This window comes from Ranitomeya imitator, chromosome 1 (genome assembly GCF_032444005.1).
Source record: "Ranitomeya imitator isolate aRanImi1 chromosome 1, aRanImi1.pri, whole genome shotgun sequence".
In the NCBI taxonomy this organism is placed as follows: domain Eukaryota; kingdom Metazoa; phylum Chordata; class Amphibia; order Anura; family Dendrobatidae; genus Ranitomeya; species Ranitomeya imitator.
In genome coordinates, this window is record NC_091282.1 from 1,102,783,934 (window position 1) to 1,102,800,654 (window position 16,721).

A 16,721-nucleotide genomic window follows, 5' to 3' on the forward strand; every position below is an offset into this window, starting at 1 on the left:
TTTTGCACTTTATTAATATGCTGGCCACATATAGTATTTTTGTTATCTCAAAAGGGTGTAACACATTCCCATATATTATTCCAGCTTTCTTTAATTCTACATTATTTTAGCACATATTAATTTTACAGGGACTGTGCTTTGACGCCTTTTTATTCAAAGACATCTAACATATGCAGACTTTTAAAGCTTTTTACATTTCTATTGGTGTTACATTTCTATTGGTGTTACTTTTGCACATGTATTACTGATATCATGTTTTTGCACTTTATTAATATGCTGGACACATAGGTCAGTGATTTTTTGCACTTTATTAATATGATGTCCACATAGGTCAGTGATTTGTTGCACTTTATTAATATGCTGTCCACATAGGGCAGTGATTTTTGCACTTTATTAATATGCTGGCCACATATAGTATTTTTGTTATCTCAAAAGGGTGTGACACATTCCCATATATTATTCCAGCTTTCTTTAATTCTACATTATTTTAGCACATATTAATTTTACAGGGCCTGTGCTGTCTATAATTTGACTCCTTTTTATTCAAAGACATCTAACATATGCAGACTTTTAAAGCTTTTTTACATTTCTATTGGTGTTACATTTCTATTGGTGTTACTTTTGCACATGTATTACTGATATCATGTTTTTGCACTTTATTAATATGCGGTCCACATAGGTCAGTGATTTTTTGCACTTTATTAATATGCTGGCCACATATAGTATTTTTGATATCTCAAAATTTTTAAGCCATTATTGCTTAGGCAAATTCATTGGAAATTATAAATTTATTATACTAACTACAGGCACGCATATTGATAAAACTTTACCTCAGCCTCAATGACCCATGTAATTTTTTGCTGAATTAAAAATTATACAGTTATTTCATATTTTTGGGGCTTACTTCCAGGAGAAATTATTGATAGAAACCCAAAGTTTTGATAAGTGTATGAAAATACACCAATATTAACTATTTGTGCTATTTTAGACTCAAATTTGGTCTATATGCATAACAGTCAGGAGTTGGGCCAAATAAATATGCGTTACATGCGTGATGAATTGCAGATATATTCTGAAGTGTACGGCATTTTGAGAAATGTGTAGCATAACCAATTACCTATCACGGCCACTAGATGGCAGAATATCATATTAATTATACATCGGGGTTTACTTTTGGAAACTTACAAAGGCGGTGTGTATGTGCACAGGATGACTTATTTTGTTTTTATAATCACTAGTATTCATATTAAATGCCTCTTTAGCTTTATGAGTAAGAGACATCCTACAAATAGAATCCTTTTCCCGAGTAGTTTTATATTCCATGTCTGATATATTTCTACACAAAGCTACAAAACTATTTTGTAGTTTATAATGTATCACAGTAGTTTCATGTGAAGTTACATCTTAGTCTCTGTTCAGACTATTGTAATATCTGTAGCTTAAAATAGAGCCAAATAGCTACTTTCAAACCCGGACATACACCATTGATTTTCTTCACAAATGGATCCAATATACACTATATATGGCTCAAATACAGACGGCCGGCATCCTATTTACACTGCACTTTATAAAATCTTTCGTTTGAAAGGTTATTCTGTATTTCTAAAGCGCAACTCTGTGTCGATAAGCGAGTAATTCTAAAAGCACAGTCAAACATATGTGTCAAAGTTTATTTTTCTGCGTTATGGTTTAAAGTTATAATCATTTAAATAATAATTTTCTCATTAGATATGTGACTTGCACTATTTATTTGCTTAGGCTAGATCATTTACAGTTTAACAATACATTTTATCACAAAAATGACCTTATCTGGGTACCTAGAAATAACCTAGCAGCATTAGTAAGCCCCTTTCTTTTTGCATTATCAAGAATCCTTGGGTTAAGATAACGTAAGTTTATATGCATAAAGCATTTAATATAGCGCACCAAACATGATATGGTTTTTTATTTCTCTGAACTGTCGCAAGCAAAACATATAAGGTTAAAAATATGAATATTATTGAATATAATGTTTTACTTTTTTTTACAGTATTTTATTTTCCGGGTGTTACTTTTGTTCATGTACTACTGGCTTCTTCTTCTTCAGTTGTGATTTTTACCTTTTCTATATAAATATGGGTAAATGAAATGACCATTATAGAACCACTTTGAACCTGTGCTTTGGCGGCCTTAAACATTTTGTATAACAGATGTGCTTCTCCTGATTTTTCTTGCTTAAGGGCTCACTGATGTTTTAATAAACTTTGAATAAATAACTGGGCATACATAAGAAACCATGCAATATATCTTTATAGAAATAATACTTCTGCACTCATGGCCACATCTCAGCCACCTTTGGCTCCTGAACTCATCACTCACTGTGAAATAATGCAAAAATTAATCTTTGTATTGACGGAGGCCGCAACATTTTGCCATTATAAGTTTATGGTTCTGTAAAGAGAGAGGAGAATTACAGAAAGGAGATGGCTGCAGACACACAAACACAACACACACAGCAAACATACACAACAAACACACAGAACACACACACACACACAACACAGAACACACACACACAACAAACACACATAACATACAAAACACACACAACACATACAACACACACGACAAACATACACACACACACACACCCACACAACATACAGAACACATACAACACATGCAGCACACACACACAACAAACACACATAACATACAGAACACGCACAACACATACAACAAACATACACACACAACATACAGAACACACACAATAAACACACAGAACACACACACACACAGCACAGCACAGAACCATAAACTAATAATGGCAAAATGTTGCGGCCTCCGTCAATACAAAGATGAATTTTTGCATTATTTCACAGCGAGTGATGAGTTCAGGAGCCAAAGGTGGCTGAGAAGTGGCCATGAACGCAGAAGTATTATTTCTATAAAGATATATTGCATGGTTTCTTATGTATGCCCAGTTATTTACTCAAAGTTTATTAAAACATCAGTGAGCCCTTAAGCAAGAAAAATCAGGAGAAACACATCTGTTATACAAAATGTTTAAGGCCGCCAAAGCACGGGTTCAAAATGGTTCTATAATGGTCATTTCATTTACCCATATTTATATAGAAAAGGTAAAAATCACAACTGAAGAAGAAGAAGCCAGTAGTACATGAACAAAAGTAACACCCGGAAAATAAAATACTGTAAACAAAAGTAAAACATTATATTCAATAATATTCATATTTTTAACCTTATATGTTTTGCTTGCGACAGTTCAGAGAAATAAAAAACCATATCATGTTTGGTGCGCTATATTAAATGCTTTATGCATATAAACTTACGTTATCTGAACCCAAGGATTCTTGATAATGCAAAAAGAAAGGGGCTTACTAATGCTGCTAGGTTATTTCTAGGTACCCAGATAAGGTCATTTTTGTGATAAAATGTATTGTTAAACTGTAAATGATCTAGCCTAAGCAAATAAATAGTGCAAGTCACATATCTAATGAGAAAATTATTATTTAAATTATTATAACTTTAAACCATAACGCAGAAAAATAAACTTTGACACATATGTTTGACTGTGCTTTTAGAATTACTCGCTTATCGACACAGAGTTGCGCTTTAGAAATACAGAATAACCTTTCAAACGAAAGATTTTATAAAGTGCAGTGTAAATAGGATGCCGGCCGTCTGTATTTGAGCCATATATAGTGTATATTGGATCCATTTGTGAAGAAAATCAATGGTGTATGTCCGGGTTTGAAAGTAGCTATTTGGCTCTATTTTAAGCTACAGATATTACAATAGTCTGAACAGAGACTAAGATGTAACTTCACATGAAACTACTGTGATACATTATAAACTACAAAATAGTTTTGTAGCTTTGTGTAGAAATATATCAGACATGGAATATAAAACTACTCGGGAAAAGGATTCTATTTGTAGGATGTCTCTTACTCATAAAGCTAAAGAGGCATTTAATATGATTATAAATTATAAATATTATAATCAATAAGTGATTATAAAAACAAAATAAGTCATCCTGTGCACATACACACCGCCTTTGTAAGTTTCCAAAAGTAAACCCCGATGTATAATTAATATGATATTCTGCCATCTAGTGGCCGTGATAGGTAATTGGTTATGCTACACATTTCTCAAAATGCCGTACACTTCAGAATATATCTGCAATTCATCACGCATGTAACGCATATTTCTTCGGCCCAACTCCTGACTGTTATGCATATAGACCAAATTTGAGTCTAAAATAGCACAAATAGTTAATATTGGTGTATTTTTATACACTTATCAAAACTTTGGGTTTCTATCAATAATTTCTCCTGGAAGTAAGCCCCAAAAATATGAAATAACTGTATAATTTTTAATTCAGCAAAAAATTACATGGGTCATTGAGGCTGAGGTAAAGTTTTATCAATATGCGTGCCTGTAGTTAGTATAATAAATTTATAATTTCCAATGAATTTGCCTAAGCAATAATGGCTTAAAAAGTTTGAGATATCAAAAATACTATATGTGGCCAGCATATTAATAAAGTGCAAAAAATCACTGACCTATGTGGACCGCATATTAATAAAGTGCAAAAACATGATATCAGTAATACATGTGCAAAAGTAACACCAATAGAAATGTAACACCAATAGAAATGTAAAAAAGCTTTAAAAGTCTGCATATGTTAGATGTCTTTGAATAAAAAGGAGTCAAATTATAGACAGCACAGGCCCTGTAAAATTAATATGTGCTAAAATAATGTAGAATTAAAGAAAGCTGGAATAATATATGGGAATGTGTCACACCCTTTTGAGATAACAAAAATACTATATGTGGCCAGCATATTAATAAAGTGCTAAAATCACTGCCCTATGTGGACATCATATTAATAAAGTGCAAAAAATCACTGACCTATGTGGACAGCATATTAATAAAGTGCAAAAACATGATATCAGTAATATATGTGCAAAAGTAACACCAATAGAAATGTAACACCAATAGAAATGTAAAAAGCTTTAAAAGTCTGCATATGTTAGATGTCTTTGAATAAAAAGGAGTCAAAGCACAGTCCCTGTAAAATTAATATGTGCTAAAATAATGTAGAATTAAAGAAAGCTGGAATAATATATGGGAATGTGTCACACCCTTTTGAGATAACAAAAATACTATATGTGACCAGCATATTAATAAAGTGCAAAAATCACTGCCTTATGTGGACAGCATATTAATAAAGTGCAAAAAATCACTGACCTATGTGGACATCATATTAATAAAGTGCAAAAAATCACTGACCTATGTGGCCAGCATATTAATAAAGTGCAAAAACATGATATCAGTAATACATGTGCAAAATTAACACCAATAGAAATGTAACACCAATAGAAATGTAAAAAGCTTTAAAAGTCTGCATATGTTAGATGTCTTTGAATAAAAAGGAGTCAAAGCACAGTCCCTGTAAAATTAATATGTGCTAAAATAATGTAAAATTAAAGAAAGCTGTAATAATATATGGGAATGTGTCACACCCTTTTGAGATAACAAAAATACTATATGTGGCCCGCATATTAATAAAGTGCAAAAATCACTGCCCTATGTGGACAGCATATTAATAAAGTGCAAAAAACATGATATCAGTAATACATGTGCAAAAGTAACACCAATAGAAATGTAACACCAATAGAAATGTAAAAAGCTTTAAAAGTCTGCATATGTTAGATGTCTTTGAATAAAAAGGAGTCAAATTATAGGCAGCACAGTCCCTGTAAAATTAATATGTGCTAAAATAATGTAGAATTAAAGAAAGCTGGAATAATATATGGGAATGTGTCACACCCTTTTGAGATATCAAAAATACTATATGTGGACAGCATATTAATAAAGTGCAAAAATCACTGCCCTATGTGGACAGCATATTAATCAAGTGCAAAAAATCACTGACCTATGTGGACAGCATATTAATGAAGTGCAAAAGTAACACCAATAGAAATGTAACACCAATAGAAATGTAAAAAGCTTTAAAAGTCTGCATATGTTAGATGTCTTTGAATAAAAAGGAGTCAAATTATAGGCAGCACAGTCCCTGTAAAATTAATATGTGCTAAAATAATGTAGAATTAAAGAAAGCTGGAATAATATATGGGAATGTGTAACACCCTTTTGAGATATCAAAAATACTATATGTGGACAGCATATTAATAAAGTGCAAAAATCACTGCCCTATGTGGACAGCGTATTAATAAAGTGCAAAAAATCACTGACCTATGTGGACAGCGTATTAATAAAGTGCAAAAACATGATATCAGTAATACATGTGCAAAAGTAACACCAATAGAAATGTAACACCAATAGAAATGTAAAAAGCTTTAAAAGTCTGCATATGTTAGATGTCTTTGAATAAAAAGGAGTCAAATTATAGGCAGCACAGTCCCTGTAAAATTAATATGTGCTAAAATAATGTAGAATTAAAGAAAGCTGGAATAATATATGGTAATGTGTCACACCCTTTTGAGATATCATAAATACTATATGTGGACAGCATATTAATAAAGTGCAAAAATCACTGCCTTATGTGGACAGCGTATTAATAAAGTGCAAAAAATCACTGACCTATGTCGACAGCTTATTAATGAAGTGCAAAAACATGATATCAGTAATACATGTGCAAAAGTAACACCAATAGAAATGTAACACCAATAGAAATGTAAAAAGCTTTAAAAGTCTGCATATGTTAGATGTCTTTGAATAAAAAGGAGTCAAATTATAGGCAGCACAGTCCCTGTAAAATTAATATGTGCTAAAATAATGTAGAATTAAAGAAAGCTGGAATAATATATGGGAATGTGTCACACCCTTTTGAGATATAAAAAATACTATATGTGGACAGCATATTAATAAAGTGCAAAAATCACTGCCCTATGTGGACAGCATATTAATAAAGTGCAAAAAACATGATAACATAAATAAGTCCTAAATGACTAATAATGATGCACATGATAAAATATACTGTGGTACAGGAAATGTGCTAATATTATGCAACATATGCCAGTACTAAACATGGGATCCTGAGATCCCTAGTAAGGCCGTTGCTGTTAGCTAACTTAAAGTGTGTTTCCTTTTTCTGATTGTGTAAAGTGAGTGCAGTTAGCTTAAAATGTGTTCTTTATTTCCAATTAGTTCTGACAATAAAACATTTTAATGAACATAACACGCTGTACAGAATGCCGTATGTAATCGTACAGATCCTAGGATATAATTATATACCACGGTCATCTAATAGTGGATTACCAAAAAAGCTAATTTATTTTGTAAAAAGTGTAATGATGTATGTTCATTGTACTATTTAATGTTTTTACTTTTTATATTCTGTAAGAATTTTTAGTGTTATAAACCACGTGTAAAATAAATACACGACTAGGATATAATTATAAACATGTGTTATCCCAGAATCAAATTAACAATATCAAACATGGTGCGTTATAAAACATAAATAAACGAATACAACAACAATTGACCTATGTGTTATAAACCACTGCCCCGCAGATAACCCTACATAAACCTACAGGTACAATACAGGTACAAACAGAAAATCTGTCTTTTCTGTTTGTGAAAATAAGCATTTAGTTGATGGTCAGTAGTGACACAAATAACCTTTCTGAGAAATGTAGAGACAGAAATAACTTTTCTGGGAAAGCGAATACAACAACAATTGACCTAGGTGTTATAAACCTTTGACCCGCAGATAACCCTACATAACCCTACAGGTACAATACAGGTACAAACAGAAAATCTGTCTTTTCTGTTTGTGAAAATAAACATTTAGTTAATGGTCAGTAGAAACACAAATAAACAGCTGGTTGTGTTATAAAACAAAGTTCTGCACTATATCTGTACACTGTGAATAAAACACAGCTTACAGAATCAAACTCGAGCTACGTATAAAATCTAATATAAAACAAATGAGAAAGGTGTTATAAACCACGTGTAAAATAAATACACGACTAGGATATAATTATAAACATGTGTTATCCCACAAATACGGGAATAATATCAAACTGCAACAAATTAAAATATATCAAACTATATCAAAAGGGGAAATCAGCCAGCCTCAGGGACAGCTGGCTGACAGGAGGAGGGGAGGGGTTACACACTTTGATACACTTTGATAGGGGGCGGGGCACCTGTCAGATTGAGTTTGACGAATCATCTAGATTATACACTACTCATGGGCTTTAAACTTCTTGATGACACTGCGCATGGTAGACACAGGAACATTCAAGTCTTTGGAGATGGACTTCTAGCCTTGAGATTGCTCATGCTTCCTCACAATTTGGTTTCTCAAGTCCTCAGACAGTTCTTTGATCTTCTTTCTTTTCTCCATGCTCAATGTGGTACACACAAGGACACAGAACAGAGGTTGAGTCAACTTTAATCCATGTCAACTGGCTGCAAGTGTGATTTAGTTATTGCAAACACCTGTTAGGTGCCACAGGTAAGTTACAGGTGCTGTTAATTACACAAATTAGAGATACATACATGCTAGCCACCTTAGGGAGAGACCCAAGTTGGGCTAAATGTAGCAGGACGAAAGAGACCGAAAAGCCCTCTACTCAAAGGAAATACATAGTGGATGCTTTCCTGAAACGGAAAGTACTTGCAAGCAGCATAATACAAAGAATAGCAGGTTTACCCAGAATCCTTTGCAGTAGGCGAAGCTATGCAAATAGCATAGCTCCGCCTACTGCAAAGGATTCTGGGTAAACCTGCTATTCTTTGTATTATGCTGCTTGCAAGTACTTTCCGTTTCAGGAAAGCATCCACTACAAATTAGAGAAGCATCACATGATTTTTCGAACAGTGCCAATACTTTTGTCCACCCCCTTTTTTATGTTTGGTGTGGAATTATATCCAATTTGGCTTTATGACAATTATTTTTGTGTTTTTTCATTTAAGACAAATTAAATAAAGATAATACCAAATAATTTGTGTTTGCAATCATTTTCAGGAAGAAAATGAGAATTATCTGACAGAATTACAGGGGTGTCAATACTTTTGGCCATGACTGTACGTGTCTCCTGCATTCGATATCTTATGAAATCTTTTCATGTGATTACAGGTACACAAAGACATCCATAGAAGTGGTGTCTCAGGATCCTCACACTTGCAGCTTGTAGCTATGCAGTCAGAATGAATATTAAAAAGTTTCTTATTTTTGTGCAACTATTCATTTATGAAATGAATCTTTAAACTCTTAGCGCCGAAACCTGTTTTCACCTTCTGGACCAGCCAAATTATCAAAATCTTAATGTCAATTTATGTGGTAATATCTGTTAAATGCTTAAACATATCTAAGTGTTTATGAGATTGCTTTAATGTGATACAATCTACTTAATGTTAGTGGTAAATTTTTAGAAAAATTAGCAATTTTCGTATTTTGAAATCTTATGTCATTAAAACAGATTGGTAGACTACTCAAAATAATGAATAAGTAAAACTTACCACATGTCTACTTTACATCAGCATAATTTTTCAAACCTCTTTTTTTTGTTAGAAATGTTGAAGGGTTAAATTTACAAAACTTATTTCATCTATGTGTCAGAGAACACATAAAATGAACCCATTTTAAAAACTGCACCCTTAAAGGTATTCAAAATTACATTTAGTAAGTTTGTTGATATTTCAGGTGCTCATGGGAATTAAAGCAAAGTGGAAGCAAAAAATGAAAAATGTGTTATTTAAAAAAAAAAATGTTATTTTCGTATCAATATTTTTCATTCTCACAAGGGTAAATGCCCCCCAAGATACCTCCAGCTTCCAGATCAAGGTGGTCTCCTCGACCTCTCCTTCCAACACCTCTAAGGAAAATGTGTCAGTTTTATACTCTTTCCCTATGAGGGTGACCCCTATGGTAGGTATCCCTGCCTCGGGATCTTTGGACTCAGTGCCTGGATAGACACTTACCCTAGGAGGGTTAATTTTACTCTCCCACAGGGACCAGAACAGGAGTAAATCTCTTCCCAAAACTGTCAAATAATGAAGGGTCTTCACCTCTGCCACCCCATGTTGAACCTTCCCGCATGGAGTGGGAAAGGTAACCTCTGCCGTTGGATACTAATTTAGAAATCAGTGACCCATGTACGAGTGTCACTATGCTCCCTGATTCCAAGAAAGCCTTCTCTCGGTGTACATTTACATGCACCTGGCACAGATGGGGTTAATCCCCTGTGGCGACGTCATCTGCAGTGTGTCTACTGGCCTGGGCATACATTGATACCCAGTGAGTAAACCCGCAGTCCATGAATTCAGCAGTTAGGGGGCAACTAGCAGCCACATGTCATTGCCTTTGGCACTGCCATCACCTGATAATAGTGGCACCACTAGTCCACGAGACCGGTTTAAGGGAAATTGGTCTCCTGCCACCCTCACTCTGGGGTACCCCCCTCAGTATGGGCTCAGTTCTGACTTACCTCAGCAAAGGTTTGTGTCCCTTTTTCAGTCTCTTGGGCTTTCCAGGGCTGGCTTGATACCCACAGTGAGGCAGAGTATCATACTAAGTCATGGGTGGCCGTATAATGCTCGATCAGGCAAACCCAATTTCAAAGTGCTGTCCTTTCTTATTACTATTTTGTAACGCACTACACCAGTAAAATTGCTGCCATTTCCATGAATTCTGGTCAAAATAAAGACATTGTTCTTGTCCTTATACTTGACCAATGTATGGAATGCTTGAAAATTTATTTTAAAATATGAACACTCCAGTTCTTTTTCTCCTTGACCCAGGTAAAGCGCTTCTGGCATTGTCAATTGGTCGTGAGTGGCTTGACACAAGGAATGCGACACTTGTAGCCCATGTCATGGATATGTCTGTGTGTGGTGGCTCTTGAAGCATTGACTCCAGCAGCAGTCCATTTTTTGTGAATCTCCCCCAAATTTTTGAATGGCCTTCTCTTAACAATCCTTTCAAGGCTGCGGTTATCCCGGTTGCTTATGCACCTTTTTCTTCCACACTTTTTCCTTCCACTCAACTTTCCATTAATATGCTTGGATACGGTACTCTGTAAACAGCCAGCTTCTTTAGCAATGACCTTTGGTGGCTTACCCTCCTTGTGGAGTGTGTCAATGGCTGCCTTCTGGACATCTGTCAAGTCATCAGTCTTCCCCATGATTATGGAGCCTACTGAAACAGACTAAGGGACCTTTGTAAATGCTTAGGAAGCCTTTGCAGTTGTTTTTTTGTTAATTATTCTAATTTACTGAGATAATGACTTTTGGGTTTTCATTGGCTGTAAGCCATAATCATCAACATTAACAGAAATAAACACTTGAAATAGATCACTCTGCTTGTAATGACTCTACATAATATTTGAGTTTCACTTTTGTATTGAACAACTGAAATAAATTAACTTTTTGATGATATTCAAATTTATTTTATATTATTTAAGCATTTTATGGAAAAATAAAATACAGCACAGTGGCACAGTGGATAGCACAGCAGCCTTGCAGTGCTGGAGTCCTGGGTTCAAGCCCCACTAAGGACAACATCTGCAAAGAGTTTGTATGTCCTCTCCGTGTTTGCGTGGGTTTCCTCCGGGTACTCCGGTTTCCTCCCACATTCCAAAGACATACTGATAGGGAATTTAGATTGTGAGCCCCAATGGGGACAGCAACGATAATGTGTGCAACCTGTAAAGTGCTGCAGAATATGTTAGCACCATATAAAAATAAAGATTATTATTATTATTATTATGAACAAAAAAAATTTCTAGAAGTCGCCCTTTTCTTACTTTCGACTCTTACTGTTTCACTCATTCATTCTCGTCTGGACTATTGTAACTCTACTAATCGGCCTCCCTCTTAGCAAACTCTCCCCACTCCAATCTGTCCTTAATGCTGCAGCCAGGATAATTTTCCTCACCAACAGGTACACCAATGCCTCTGCCTTGTGCCAGTCATTACACTGGTTACCCATCCACTATAGAATCCAGTACAAAACTATTACTCTCATCCACAAAGCACTCCATGGCTCAGCACCACCCTACATCTCCTCCCTGGTCTCAGTCTACCACCCTACCCATGCTCACCTTTCTGCTAATGACCGGAGGTTAACATCCTCAATCAGAACCTCCCACTCCCATCTCCAAGACTTTTCACGTGCTTCACCAATTCTTTGGAATGCACTACCCAGGTTAATACGATAAATCCCCACAGTTTTAAGCGTGCCCTAAAAACGCATTTGTTCAGACTGGCCTCAACGCATTAACCTAACAATCCCTGTGTTGCCCATTCAAATAGCTTAAACCATACTCAGGTTCCTCGCATCATGTTCTCATACACTTTATGCAGTTAATAGCCCTCCGTGTCTGTACTGTTACATATTTAGGCTGTCTAACTGGTTCATGCAGCTTTACATGAACACCTGATCCTTACACTATGGCTGGTCTGAACAATGAAAGCAATTGTTACCATCCTCCACTTGCGTCTCCCCTTTTTCCTCATAGTTTGTTAGCTTGCGAGCAGGGCCCTCACACCTCTTGGTATCTGTTTTGAACAGTGATTATTGTTATGCTGTAATATCTATTGTCTGTACAAATCCCCTCTATAATTTGTAAAGCGCTGCGGAATATGTTGGTGCTGTATAAATAAAATTACGGTAGTATTATTATAACAAAATGGTGTAGCGGAAAGAACTGTGTAAAAGTGGAAGAAGTATGCTATTTGTCGTAGATTTGCCAAGCTCATAATGGGTTGAAGCAATCATGACAGTTTGCTATGTTCAAAACAGACTACCAGGTAAAAACTACTGAAAAAACTTCATTTGAGCAATGGAACAGCAAGAAGCCTGAACTACCACACATAAGCCAGAAAGAATATAGATTCCTGCACCCAGAAACGAACAAGGTCACAATAAGCAGAGATGTAATGATTGAGGAGACCTTTGAGCCTCTCAAGTTTAAGATCATCATACCAGTAGTCAAGCTGAAGCAACAACAAGCTCAGTTACAATTTCAAAATAACATGAGAAAAGATGTAGAAGTTTGGTTAGGTTCATCCACCACTGAAGAAACAACAGAAACATCAGGTGAACCTGAAGTCAGTAGATCGTGGAGCTCAAACAAAGGTATACCAGCTAAGCATCTATCCTTCTTGGTCAATACACTACCTCAGTCAGGGCTCAATCATGGGATTAGATGCCACAACTTGTTGTCCATGAAAAACTGAAGTGGATTACATAGTAACATAGTTAGTAAGGCCGAAAAAAGACATTTGTCCATCCAGTTCAGCCTATATTCCATCATAATAAATCCCCAGATCTACGTCCTTCTACAGAACCTAATTGTATGATACAATATTGTTCTGCTCCAGGAAGACATCCAGGCCTCTCTTGAACCCCTCGACTGAGTTCGCCATCACCACCTCCTTAATTGTGATAATGAGCAAATGAAGTCTCTTCATAAACTTCAAACTTGGAATCTCACCAAACTGCCACAAGACAATAAAGCTATCTTATGTAAATGAGTTTTTAAGACCAAGTTTGACTGAAGGCAAGGTTCACAGATTTATCTCAAGATTAGTCACAAAATGGTGAAGAGAATCTTGTTTGCAAACTGCAAAAATCTCTTTATCGTCTTAAGCAATTGGCAAGGGCATGGAGCACCAAAATGAAATGAAGTTTTATTGAAAGAAAGATTTAAAAGAGGTCAAGCAGAACCTTGTTTACACACAAAATGTACAGACAGAAAGTGGATCTATATTCTCTTATAAGTGGATGATGTGATAATGGTTCATCAAGAGGAAACAAATTGCAAAGATTACTAAAATTCTGACTCAGTATTTTGAAACTGAAGACCTTGGAAATGTGACATATTATCTAGGATTCCATGTCCAAAGAGAAGATATTGTTGGCACCCTCAACTTAATATTTGGTTGCACACCCCTTGGAAGAAAGAACTGCAATCAATATCTGCCTATTACCAACAAGCTTCTTACACCTCAACTGGATTTTTGGATCACTCTTTTTTGCCAACTGCTCAAGGTCTCAAATTTGAAGAGCGCTTTCTCCCAACAGCAATTTTAAGATCTCTCCACAGGTTTTCAATGGGATTTAGATCTGGACTCCTTGCTGGCCACTTCAGAACTCTCTAGCGCTTTGTTTCCATTAATTTCTGGTTGCTTCTTGAAGTATGTTTGGGGTCATTGTACTGCTAGAAGACCCATGACCTAAGATACAACCCCAGCTTTCTGACACTGGGCACTACATTGTGACACAAAATCCTTTAGTAATCTTCAGATTTCATGATGGCTTGCACACAGTCAAGGCACCCAGTGCCAGAGGCAGCAAAACCACCTCAAAACATATTTGAACCTCTAGAATATTTGACTGTAGATACTGTGTTCTTTCTCTGTAGGTGTCATTTTGGTTCGTAATATAGAAAAATGATGAGCTTTACCAAAAAGCTCTATCTTGGTCTCAGCTGTCCACAAGATGCCATGCCATTTCATTCAATTCATTTTATTCATGTACATGGATATCTTGTGCTGACAATGATGCACCCCGAGTCTGTAGGACAGCTTGAATTTCTTTGGAACTCGATTGTGGCTGCTTATCCACCATCCAGTTGCAATATTTCATCAATTTTTCTCTGCCGTCCACGTCCAAGGAGATTAGCTACAGTGCCATGGGTTGTAAACTTCTTGTTTATGTTGCACACTATGGACAAAGGAACCTTGAGATTGTTATTATTTTTCATCAATTTTGGTTCTCAAGTCCTCATACAGTTCTCTTCTCTCCGTTCTGTTCTTCATTCTTAGTGTGGCCAACATAGACACACAGTGCAAAGACTAAGTCAAATTCTCCCCAGGTGGGATTTTCATATTGCCCACACTTGTTACTTGCCACAGGTGAGTTTGAATGAGCATCAATGCTTGAAACACAAATGTTACTTACTATTTTGGAAAGGTGTAAACATATAACCCAAACCCATTACCACACACTAGGATGGGTAACACTCCAAAGCAACACTAAACATACTGATCCACTAAGCAGATATTAAGCTGCATGTCGAATCAAAAAAGAGTGTCACATTTTTTTAATAAAAAGTTAGAATTTTATTAACACAAACAATACACTTAATAAAACAATGCCTCAAAACCATACACAATATACACTGGAAATAGGCGTTTATACAATTCTGGGAAAGCACTAGGTAATATACATACAACTAAACACGTTGAATTTGGCACTAAAGCATGCTAAGAAAATTCTTAATAAAGTTTAATATTTATTCTTAATTATCTGATAATACCAATCTATACATTGATTCCATACATCTATAGATTATATCATTTCTATTGAAAGCATGCTAAAAAAACAAACATAGGCACTTGAGAGCACTAAAGTAAATTACTGCGCACAGGCGCTGGGTACACTATTGTAAATGTCTTATTCACGGTATAATTATATCAAAATCGATACTACCAATGGGCGCGAAGAGTATAGAGTCCGCAATTAATACTTTGGTTTAAAATGCTACTTGGTGATGATTTGCATACACCATCGGAGAATCCCCTACTTAAACCACAGTTAGTGCAACAACTACTGGACTGATGATTATATAGTCCGGGCAATCTATTGTAAATAGGCGTTAAATGCTGTATGGGTAAATACCCCTTAAATATCAAACCAGCTATTATTAGTACCGTAACCGCTGGATTAATACTTTATATATACAGAGCCGCCTGATAGAAATAAGCGCTTGCCGCCGTATGAGTAAATAGCTAATAAAATGACAAACTAGCTACTGTTGATACCGTGACCACAGGATTTAATGATTAAACACACATGGCAGCCTGTTATAAATACGCGCTTGCTATCGTATGGATACAGGGCTAAAAATGTCAAATCAACTACTAATAGTGCCGTGACAGCTAGACTAGTAATAATATAGACAGCATAGCCCCTTATATATAAGCGTTTGTTGCCGTGAGGGTAAATAACTCTAACATATCAAAAGCTGAATTTGACCACACAAAATACACTGGATAGATGTATTCCAACGCATACAAAGTGTTGACAACACTAGCTGTAATAAACCAACGATGTAGAGCCGCTGCACGCCCTGATTTCAACACCGCCTGAGGTAAGTACGCTCTATATCAAAGATATCCATACGGTGCTATGAATAAGCTAGCAGGCAATACTCAGAACTGTAATAGAGCGATATGGCCACCCATAAGTGCATAAATCAACAATGCGCCCATTAACTGGTCCCAGATGGATCCAAATGCCGTGTAATAAGTCCCCTATACATATAAACACATGCCTGAATAATGGGTACCTAAAGACCCACATATATACATATTACCTAATTGTGAGGTGCTTCTCACTTCCAGCCGCACATGGCACGCCGCTTTCCACTAACTGTGGTTTAAGTAGGGGATTCTCCGATGGTGTATGCAAATCATCACCAAGTAGCATTTTAAACCAAAGTATTAATTGCGGACTCTATACTCTTCGCGCCCATTGGTAGTATCGATTTTGATATAATTATACCGTGAATAAGACATTTACAATAGTGTACCCAGCGCCTGTGCGCAGTAATTTACTTTAGTGCTCTCAAGTGCCTATGTTTGTTTTTTTAGCATGCTTTCAATAGAAATGATATAATCTATAGATGTATGGAATCAATGTATAGATTGGTATTATCAGATAATTAAGAATAAAT